Source organism: Triticum dicoccoides, chromosome 3A, assembly GCF_002162155.2.
Source record: "Triticum dicoccoides isolate Atlit2015 ecotype Zavitan chromosome 3A, WEW_v2.0, whole genome shotgun sequence".
In the NCBI taxonomy this organism is placed as follows: domain Eukaryota; kingdom Viridiplantae; phylum Streptophyta; class Magnoliopsida; order Poales; family Poaceae; genus Triticum; species Triticum dicoccoides.
The window spans coordinates 711,109,706-711,118,581 of NC_041384.1; the positions used below are offsets into that span (position 1 = coordinate 711,109,706).

The following is an 8,876-nucleotide window of genomic DNA, read 5'->3' on the forward strand; positions in this document are numbered from 1 at the left end:
TCTGCGTCACTACTGTTGTAACTGCGGGGGATGTTGAGTATATTAATTAGATTGGAAACATTGGATAAGCTAGGAAATATTTTAGCTTGTCTTGTGCTCCAAGTATATATATACCCACGAGGCTCAAGCAATACATCAACGATCATATTCCACCAAACCCTCTCTCCCTTCTAACAATTAGATCTCTGAAAAACTCGCCGAACGCCAGAATCAGCCTTTTTCGTACTGAAATTTGCGCCCTTTTGATAGCAAGTAATATCAGTCAACAAAAAATGCATACCTACGCATCCACCCCGGATGCTTTGGGTCGATTTGTTATATGGATTGCTTAGATGCTTGAGCTGTATCACCACCCGCCGCTTGTGGCGCCTCTTCAGCCGCATAGATCTGGGCATCCACACTCGCCCGTCAGCTCGCCGCCAGGCGGTGCCATCACAGGGTAGCGGAGGGGCTCCAATGGTATGTCGCTGTCGTTCACCTCCTCTAGCACAGTCCTGCATATCGACCGCCGCCCCAGAAAAAAATTCCCCAAGATTAGATATACAAGAATGCCCACGAAGTAACAACAGAATCGCACAGATTCTTACCTGCTAATCGGCTGCATCAAGAACTCCATCTTCTCTGGTAGCAACAGACGCCTCCTCGCACACGATAGCTCCGTCGGGTCGCTGCTCTTCAGAAAGGAAAGCTCTAACTCGTGAGCGAGGAGACAACCGCTATCAGCTACCCATCCCATGGATTTACTCGGTTGCTCTCAGCTTACCACAAAGCAGCAGCTCTCAACCACGGATCAGGACGGCATCGGCGTCTCCAGCCACGGCTCTGCTCCGATCAGTCGACGGCGTCGCAACTGCCCGTCACACTCCTGTCCCACTAGACAGGTCTATGCCGTTGGGTATAATCTAATTTTTTAATTCCTGGTCGAACACGGACGAGACTTACCTGCTCCCCCGTCGTGTGCCTATCCATGCTCCCGTCTACGTGACTTGATTTGATTGGAGCAAAATAAGGCCCGGCCCTACCCTCTTAAAATCAGAGGGGAGATAATTAAATTAGAAAGAAAAAAGGAAAAAGAAACAGCCGTAAGATTAAATAGGAGCACGGATGGGAGCACGGGCCTCTCGTTCGCATTCAATGCAACAAATCAGGACGCAGTACCGAACGGGACAGATAACGAGCGCCAGTGTGCTCGAGTTCACAAACTCCGCATCCATTTTTATAGTTGTAACAGAAGGGGATGATTCATATCTTCACCACACGGAGATTTAGATGTAGAAGGCCAAGCAATAGCAGCAGACCAGAGAGGTTGTTGATTGTTAGGCATGCATGGCGACTTTAACATCCAGAAACTGATTCAAGATAAAAGGCAAAATGCACCTTCATTTGCATCGACTGACTGTCAAACCCTGGAGAAACCTTATGAGGATAACCAACAAGCATTCATGCAATGCTACACCACCACCGCAACTAAAAGGTTAAAAGTTCACCGGAAACCATCCGAAAATATATAATAGAACACCTGCACCCAGGCCCAGGGACAAACCCACGTTAACCCACCAGGTAGCACAGGACACCGGGTAAAAAACTCTTTTACCTTATAAATACTACTAGAACGCCCGTGCGTTGCCACGGGCTTTTAAAATATTTTTGTTGAGTTGTATAAATATAATGGATGTAAATTTTCACATATAGAGATAAGATAGTACGGGAATGTTGGTGCTTTGTCACGTGCTACGAAAATATTTTGCTAAAATTATGTAAACACAACGCATGTCCAATTTTGCATGCAGAGACAAGATAGCACGGGCACAATCGGGGTATTTATTGAAGTCCAGTTCACTTGTAAAATTGATAAAAGAGATAAATTAACAATGTATACATATAGAGCGATGATCCAATTAAAATTCTATTACAAATTAATATCTATTGTTCCTTGTTGTTGTGTTTACGCAATTCTCACACAATATTAGAAAATGATGTTTTTAGCTTCATTCACACGATATTTAAGCAAGTATAATAAAAACTTCTTCCTGAGCCTACATTGGTCAGCTACATTTTAATCTTACTTTATATCATAGTAAATGTGCTGCTGTAATCATGGAGTAGTGCTTCTAGCATTGTTGAGAGTACTTACAGAAGTGGCCATAATCCATAGTACCTGTGTTGCTCCTGTTGCAAATCCCAACCCCAACCCGTGCTCACTCTCAACCCTCACTTTGATCACAATGTCCACTGACTCCCTTTCTAAGTGAGCCAGTTTTCAACACCGGCATGACAGTTAGCAAGGGACAAGGTGGGAAACCGCCTACAGATATTATTCACTACACGCATATAGCAATTTTTTCTAAGTAGATAATGCTACCAGAACATGCACTCAATAAAAAGATAATGCTAGTCATCTTATATATATCATCAAAAACTTGCCTGCACCAAATTTGTACAGAAACAAAAGACAAAAACACCTTAACGTGAGATATGATTTTCTAATCCGGCGGCAGCGCCACTCCCTTGATAAATCACGAGCTTGTGCTCTAGATTTACATGCTTGATCATTCTCTTCCCCGTCAGCCTCCGCCTCCGCTCCCCAGCCTTGTTGTCCTCCTCCCCTGACCTCCTTGGCTTCAAGTAAGTCTCGTACAAAGTTTTGTCACTTTGTCTAGATTTTTGGCCCTAAATCATGGGCGTCCTCAGTACACGCACCTCTGAAAAATAGAGAGCAACCATATAAGCTTAAATGCTTGGCCAAGGTCGGCTTAAAAAACGGACTTCTTCCTTGGTTGTTGTAGAACTACATGGCCTGAGCTGCAGTTATTTTATATCTGCTATTTTGCATTGCCAGCGTTCATGTGTCACCTCCAACCTGCATCAGCAAAATATGTAGGCCTCAGTAGTATACTGGACAACTCCAAACCTCATGGAATTGCATAATTTCCATACACCTGCATCAGGCTTGCCTATCAACTACTCAGGTAAGAGTTGAAACCGAGCTCAACCGGTAAGCAAAAAAAATTAAAAATCAGTTCAGGAAAAAATGTCACGCCCTTCTCGAGTCTCGACAGTATGCAAGAATCATGACTAAACACTATGTGCAGACATGGTGAGAGATGCCACCAGATGTCACGGTTGTAGACCAGAAAACAGCTAGCCATTCCTATTATACAGATTTGCAAGTCTTAGGATGTGGTAAAATTCTAGGTAAGCAGGTTAGCACTGCCGTACTTGTCATTTGGATCAATATGGCTGTTATACATCTCTGACCTCCTCAGTCCATCAGTAAAAGAGCAAATCATGTAAGGCTTGTTCATATAAGTGTGCATGTGCAATGCACTTCTTGTCAGGAACAAAAAATTTGAATACACAAAGCTAATGTAGAGAAACCTGCAGAGAAAACCAGTACCAGGACATAGTAAAAGTAAACTCTGGAGGAAAATAAACGTGCATTGACCATATATGACTATAAACGACACAGCTAAGAAAGCAGTTCCATGCTTTCATGTGACAAACTTCAATAGTGCTTAGTAGTTTGTACAATATAATATAAGCAAATATGAAAATGAAATATGGTAAAATCACCCATCCATGGCAGTTTAACCAAATTATAAGTTAACAAGGCAGAAGCAGAAACAGAGTTTTAGCATGTTACCTTTCAAATGACTGTAAGATATCTAACATCAAGGAGTGATCCCGAAATTCATACTCATAGCAGCCAGAGAGGACATTAGCGACCTCCATAGGTAAATTGTATAGGAACATCGGTTTCTCTTTCTTCAGGACAACTGACTGATAAATCTCATCTGGTGATTTGGCACACCAAGTCTGAACGCCACTGAACATCTCAAGAATGCTCCAAGCGAAACCCCAATGAGTCAGTCTCGTAACTAATTGGGCCTCTGATGTCTGGTCGCCAATGTTCTGGGGCATGTAATTTGGAGTCCCAAGTCTTTGGATAAGATCTGGATTTGGCAGCGGAAGTCCAAACAGCAAGGATGGAATCCCAAATCCCCCAGCACAGCATGGTCATTGTCATCAAGGAGAAAATTACAAGACTGAAGATTCTGAACAAATATTCCCCTGGAGTGTAGTTGTAGCACACCATGCGGCAAACCAGTGCCATATCAGCAAGTTACAGGAAATCATAAAAATATGTAGTACTACTGAAGAAGACATCTTCTAAACAGAGCATCTGAAATTCAGTGCATACAGTCAGAGGCATGTTACCTCCAGAAATCCCTATCAAAAGACACTGGTTTCCTTCCATGCATTACATATGCCAAAAGATACTAAGCATAACATTAACCCATTTAGTTGTCTAGATAACCAGATTAAATCGTAAGCATTACATGGTTATATTTCAGTGAAAAGGAATACTGTTGAATAATGATTGCCAATGCATGTCAGCATGCATAATTCCAAAACCACACGTTTAATCATTTAGGGGGCACATACATTTATTTTCAGAGCCTGCAACTCATAATGAAATGCTAGACAAGTTTATTGTCCTACTAAATATATGAGGAAATTATCAATGTCAAAGTTGTTGTGTCTAATGCCAAAACTAACTACTATATCAGGTCTGGTTACTGAGATTGTGTCCGGTGTGAAGATTAGTTAACAAAAAAAAAGTGAAAATACTTGTGTAATTAGAACAACAAGAACTGTAAATGTATGGATTTGGATTTCACAACTTAATGCCAACTAACACCGCATTAGAAAGAAGGAAAGCCTGGTCCAGTATACTTTGCAATGAAATTTGATTGAATCATTAGAGCCATGTTGGACAATACCCGGCGAACGTTCGCTGGTGATGAGGTCCCAGTGAACACACACATAACCGCACAATCAAGATCCTGTGGATGGCTGTTTCTCAAAAAATTGCACTAAATTAAAGAACTGCCATGGCAGTTTATAAAAAATGCCCCTTGCCCCTACCCTAAAAACTACCACTTGAGTCGTTCACATATGCCATTCCTGGCATACAAACGGCATCTTGTTTTTTTCACTTTCCTAAACAAAAAGCAACAAATATATGCTCGCTATTTCATTTTGACAATAACAACAAGCTACGTCAAACACTCAGTTTTAAAAAAGCTCATGTTTCAAAATAATGTAGCGGCCTAGAAATTGAAATATATTTTATGCTCTCAGTAATCACTCTTGTCGTTAGATATTTGTGATGTGAGCAAAACCATTGTACTACATATATATAAATTGAATCAATACAGTTTATTTTACAAAAGCACACAATACAGTAATTTAGGATATACATCAGAGGTTTCTATAGAATCTAAGCATTTAAAAGGAACATATTTTCACTCATGCTGCCATAACAATTTTGGCAATGAGAATCTTGTAAGAACTACATTTTCAGCGATACAATCGAGAAATTATCAATTCCTAAGGCCCTAGCTAGAATCCAATAATGATTTATAACAAGGAGGGTCTAGCAAGAGCAAGATCGACACCATCAATGAAATTTCGTCAAGCCTGTGATGCACAACAACCAACAATGGTGGAGGAAAGTGAGTTGTACCTGAATAGTGCCCGACCGAAGCGACTCAGTCTGAGATTTCGTAGCCACAACATGGCAAGCATGCACGGCCTCACCATGAGCGAGAGAGGGCACCAAAGCCATTCTGGCTCAAATAGGATGAAGGTCTTAGTGCTAGGAGAAGCATATGCCCCCTGGCCGTTGCGTAGACAGCTCTCGACATGCAAATACAATACAAAAAATTGTTGGAATTGTCAGCTGAATAGCAAATTCAGTTAGAATTTCATGTGAACATAAAACCTCAATTTAATGAGATCAATAAATCTTATTTTTACAAAAATAATAAACACAAGCGCTAGAACAATACTTGTACCTAAATAAAGTTTACAGATGCACATGAATAGATCCACACGAACAGAGCCAAACAAAGGGTCGAGTTAGTAACCTCACCATGATCCCGAGATAATTGCTATCCATATGGAGGCGACTCCATCACGGCCTCACCATGAGTGAGAGAGGGCACCAAAGCCATTCTGGCTCAAATAGGATGAAGGTCTTAGTGCTAGGAGAAGCATATGCCCCCTGGCCGTTGCGTAGACAGCTCTCTACATGCAAATACAATACAAAAAATTGTTGGAATTGTCAGCTGAATAGCAAATTCAGTTAGAATTTCATGTGAACATAAAACCTCAATTTAATGAGATCAATAAATCTTATTTTTACAAAAATAATAAACACAAGCGCTAGAACAATACTTGTACCTAAATAAAGTTTACAGATGCACATGAATAGATCCACACGAACAGAGCCAAACAAAGGGTCGAGTTAGTAACCTCACCATGATCCCGAGATAATTGATATCCATATGGAGGCGACTCCATCATTGCTATGGAGTAGAACTACAGAACCACAGAACAACATCTCTCCTCATGGAAACCGGGGTGAGAAGAACACGTAGAGGAGCATCATGTCACGTCACATAAGGCGCGATGTCAGGCACGCCGGCAACCAGCAACGCCATGGAGAAGAAACATAGCAGAACCAGCTGAGCGAGGATGTAGTGGATCAATGGGAAGGTCAACACAACAGCTTGGACCAATTGAATTGATGGCCATTAGATGGGTCGGTGAAAGAGAATTGGGTGGCACTTGGCCAGGGTCCTTCTTTGCAATGTTCTTCTTCTTCGGGATTGCACTCCATCGCCACACTTCCCTGTGGTCTTCTCCATCCCGCCAGACACCCCCTGCTTCTTCTCACGCCGTCCCGCGGTCTCGTGTCACTCGATGGCCTCGCTGCTTGGTAGCTACTTCACTGTAACAATGGGAACCAATCTTGTTTCAAGACAAGATTCTGTCAGTGAAAACTACAAAACGCATGAATTATCATGAAAACGAATAGCTGTACATCATAACCAAGTGAAGAAATAAATAAGTGAAAGGAACTTGCAGAAATCAATTTCATATGTGAGGATAATCTGCAAAGTATGTTTGTCAAGACAAATCTAATAACCAAACTGCTTGTGTGACTTTAATATGAATTAAATTGCTGAACCAAATATGTTTGTCAAGACAAATCTGAAAACCAAACTGCTTGTGTGACCTTAATACGAATTAAATTGCTGAACCTCGGTATAGTGGAAAAGATATTACTAACCTACAGAGTAAGACTTCCAATCCTACTGTTTGCTAGCAGCATAATAATGTGACTCCCAGCATACACCAACAATGCGAAAAAATTAGAGCTGGAAGGCATGAATTCCTAATACAAAGAACATGATGATGAAAAACTAATTCAAGCTGAACAGAATCAAATCCTACAGCTCATCCATCTTATGAGGAAAGGATTCCTGCTTCCAAAATGAAGATACCCTGCAAATAACATGGAAAATACAAGTGAGTTTGTACAATAAAGCTGATCCTATTGGAAAGTGCCTAACTGCCTACTAATTCAGGATGAGCGGGTAAGAAAGCATCAGACTAATATGGTGCAGATTTTGATTGGCTATGGTACATGTAACTTTGAAATTGCCATGAAGAAGCTAATATTCAAGGCACAAATGAGATCTGAGATACAGTATAAATTGACAAGTAGATCTCAGTTTATGATCTGCTTTGAAATTAATTGGAATATAAAGAACTCTGCCACAAGGAACCGCACCCATAGCAGATCAGTCTGAATACAGGTAGCAACAAATCGAATTTGCATCACAACCTTTTCAGTTTCTAAACGGATAGAAGGGAGGAAAGAGCCGGGAAGTCTTACCAAGCAGGATTGGTGTCCGAGACGAAGTCATACTCGAGGGACAGGTAGTTGAGGTATCCGTCCATGTTGCCCACCACGCTGTCCTTCCGAAAGAACTCTGCCCCGCCGATCATGCCCCCCTTCTCTCCCCTGCCACGGGCCACGCCGGCGAGCCGCAGATCCCTGCCCGTGAAGAGCTGGGGCTGCAACCAGGAGTACGCGGAGGTGGAAGAGGAAGTGTGGCCTACGGTTTGGGCGGGCGCGGCGACATGGACGGATCCAAATTAACCTTCATGGGGAAGGAAGGAAATTGAGATGGAGAAAGCACCTTACCTTGGCGGTGGCTGGAACGGTCACGACGGCGGCGGCTAGCTAGGTATTCGCGGGCGCTCGCTCTGGAAACGGACGGAGCCCAGGAGGCGCCTCGCCTTGACGCGTGTGGCGGGTTCCTCATGGCGCGGAGGTGGAGGCGACCAGAGCCGGCGGCGGCGCGGCGCCGAGGTTGGTGCGACGGCGAGCTCGGGCGGTGAGGCGGCGGGGCAGAAGCTGCAGGAGACGGCGGCGGGGACCTCGAGGCCGAGCTCAGGCCATGGCTTCCCTGGCTCCAGAGGCCGTGGCGGCGCCGGACGCAGCGGCGGGGCGAGGAGGAGGTCGGCCGTCGAGGAGGCAGGAGCTCCTCGTCCCCTCGATCCAGATCGGGATCGAGGAGGGAGCAACAGGGGCGCGAGGGAGCGGGCGACCCGCGGGCGGAGGGAGCTAGGGCGTCGTCCGATTTTTTTTGTTCGCTGGTTTTGCCTGGTTAATCTACGAAATTTGTTTAGGACGAAAAAAAACCAGTGGAGGTGGGACGAAAATTGACCGGCGGAGACTACCAACTGCTTCGTTAGGAAAGTAGAGATAGAGCCCATATACAATGGGACACCCCTGATTTTCCTAGAAGGACACCCGTACATCACGCAAGTGCAGCCCAGTTGTATTGTATGATGCCGTATCGATTGAGGAAGCCACGAAGGCCCAGTCCAGCCTGTCCAGGATACGAGCAGTACATTGATCGATACTTGCCTCGGCGCTTCCGCCCTTCGCCTCGCTTGTGACTTTGCGCTTCATGCCTTTGTTCTTTCGCCTTCCTCTGTATCCCCGTACGTCG

At 43.8% G+C, this 8,876-nt stretch overlaps 1 long non-coding RNA gene across 8 annotated transcripts; it reads right to left on the reverse strand.

Annotated features, from left to right (window-relative positions):
- Nucleotides 1–2,359: 2,359 nt before the first annotated feature.
- Nucleotides 2,360–8,422, reverse strand: LOC119270379. Of its 8 annotated transcripts, none has more exons than XR_005134075.1 (7): nucleotides 8,063–8,421; nucleotides 7,751–7,973; nucleotides 6,327–7,356; nucleotides 5,531–6,093; nucleotides 3,644–4,071; nucleotides 3,220–3,378; nucleotides 2,360–2,860 (listed from the first exon to the last, which is right to left on the reverse strand). It is a non-coding gene; the product is annotated as an uncharacterized LOC119270379 (long non-coding RNA). The 8 variants fall into 8 exon arrangements; XR_005134078.1 differs by lacking the exon at nucleotides 3,220–3,378 and having other exon boundaries at nucleotides 6,327–6,799; nucleotides 7,142–7,356; nucleotides 8,063–8,420; XR_005134077.1 differs by lacking the exon at nucleotides 3,220–3,378 and having other exon boundaries at nucleotides 6,327–6,819; nucleotides 7,142–7,356; nucleotides 8,063–8,420.
- Between the last annotated feature and the right edge of the window lie 454 nt (nucleotides 8,423–8,876).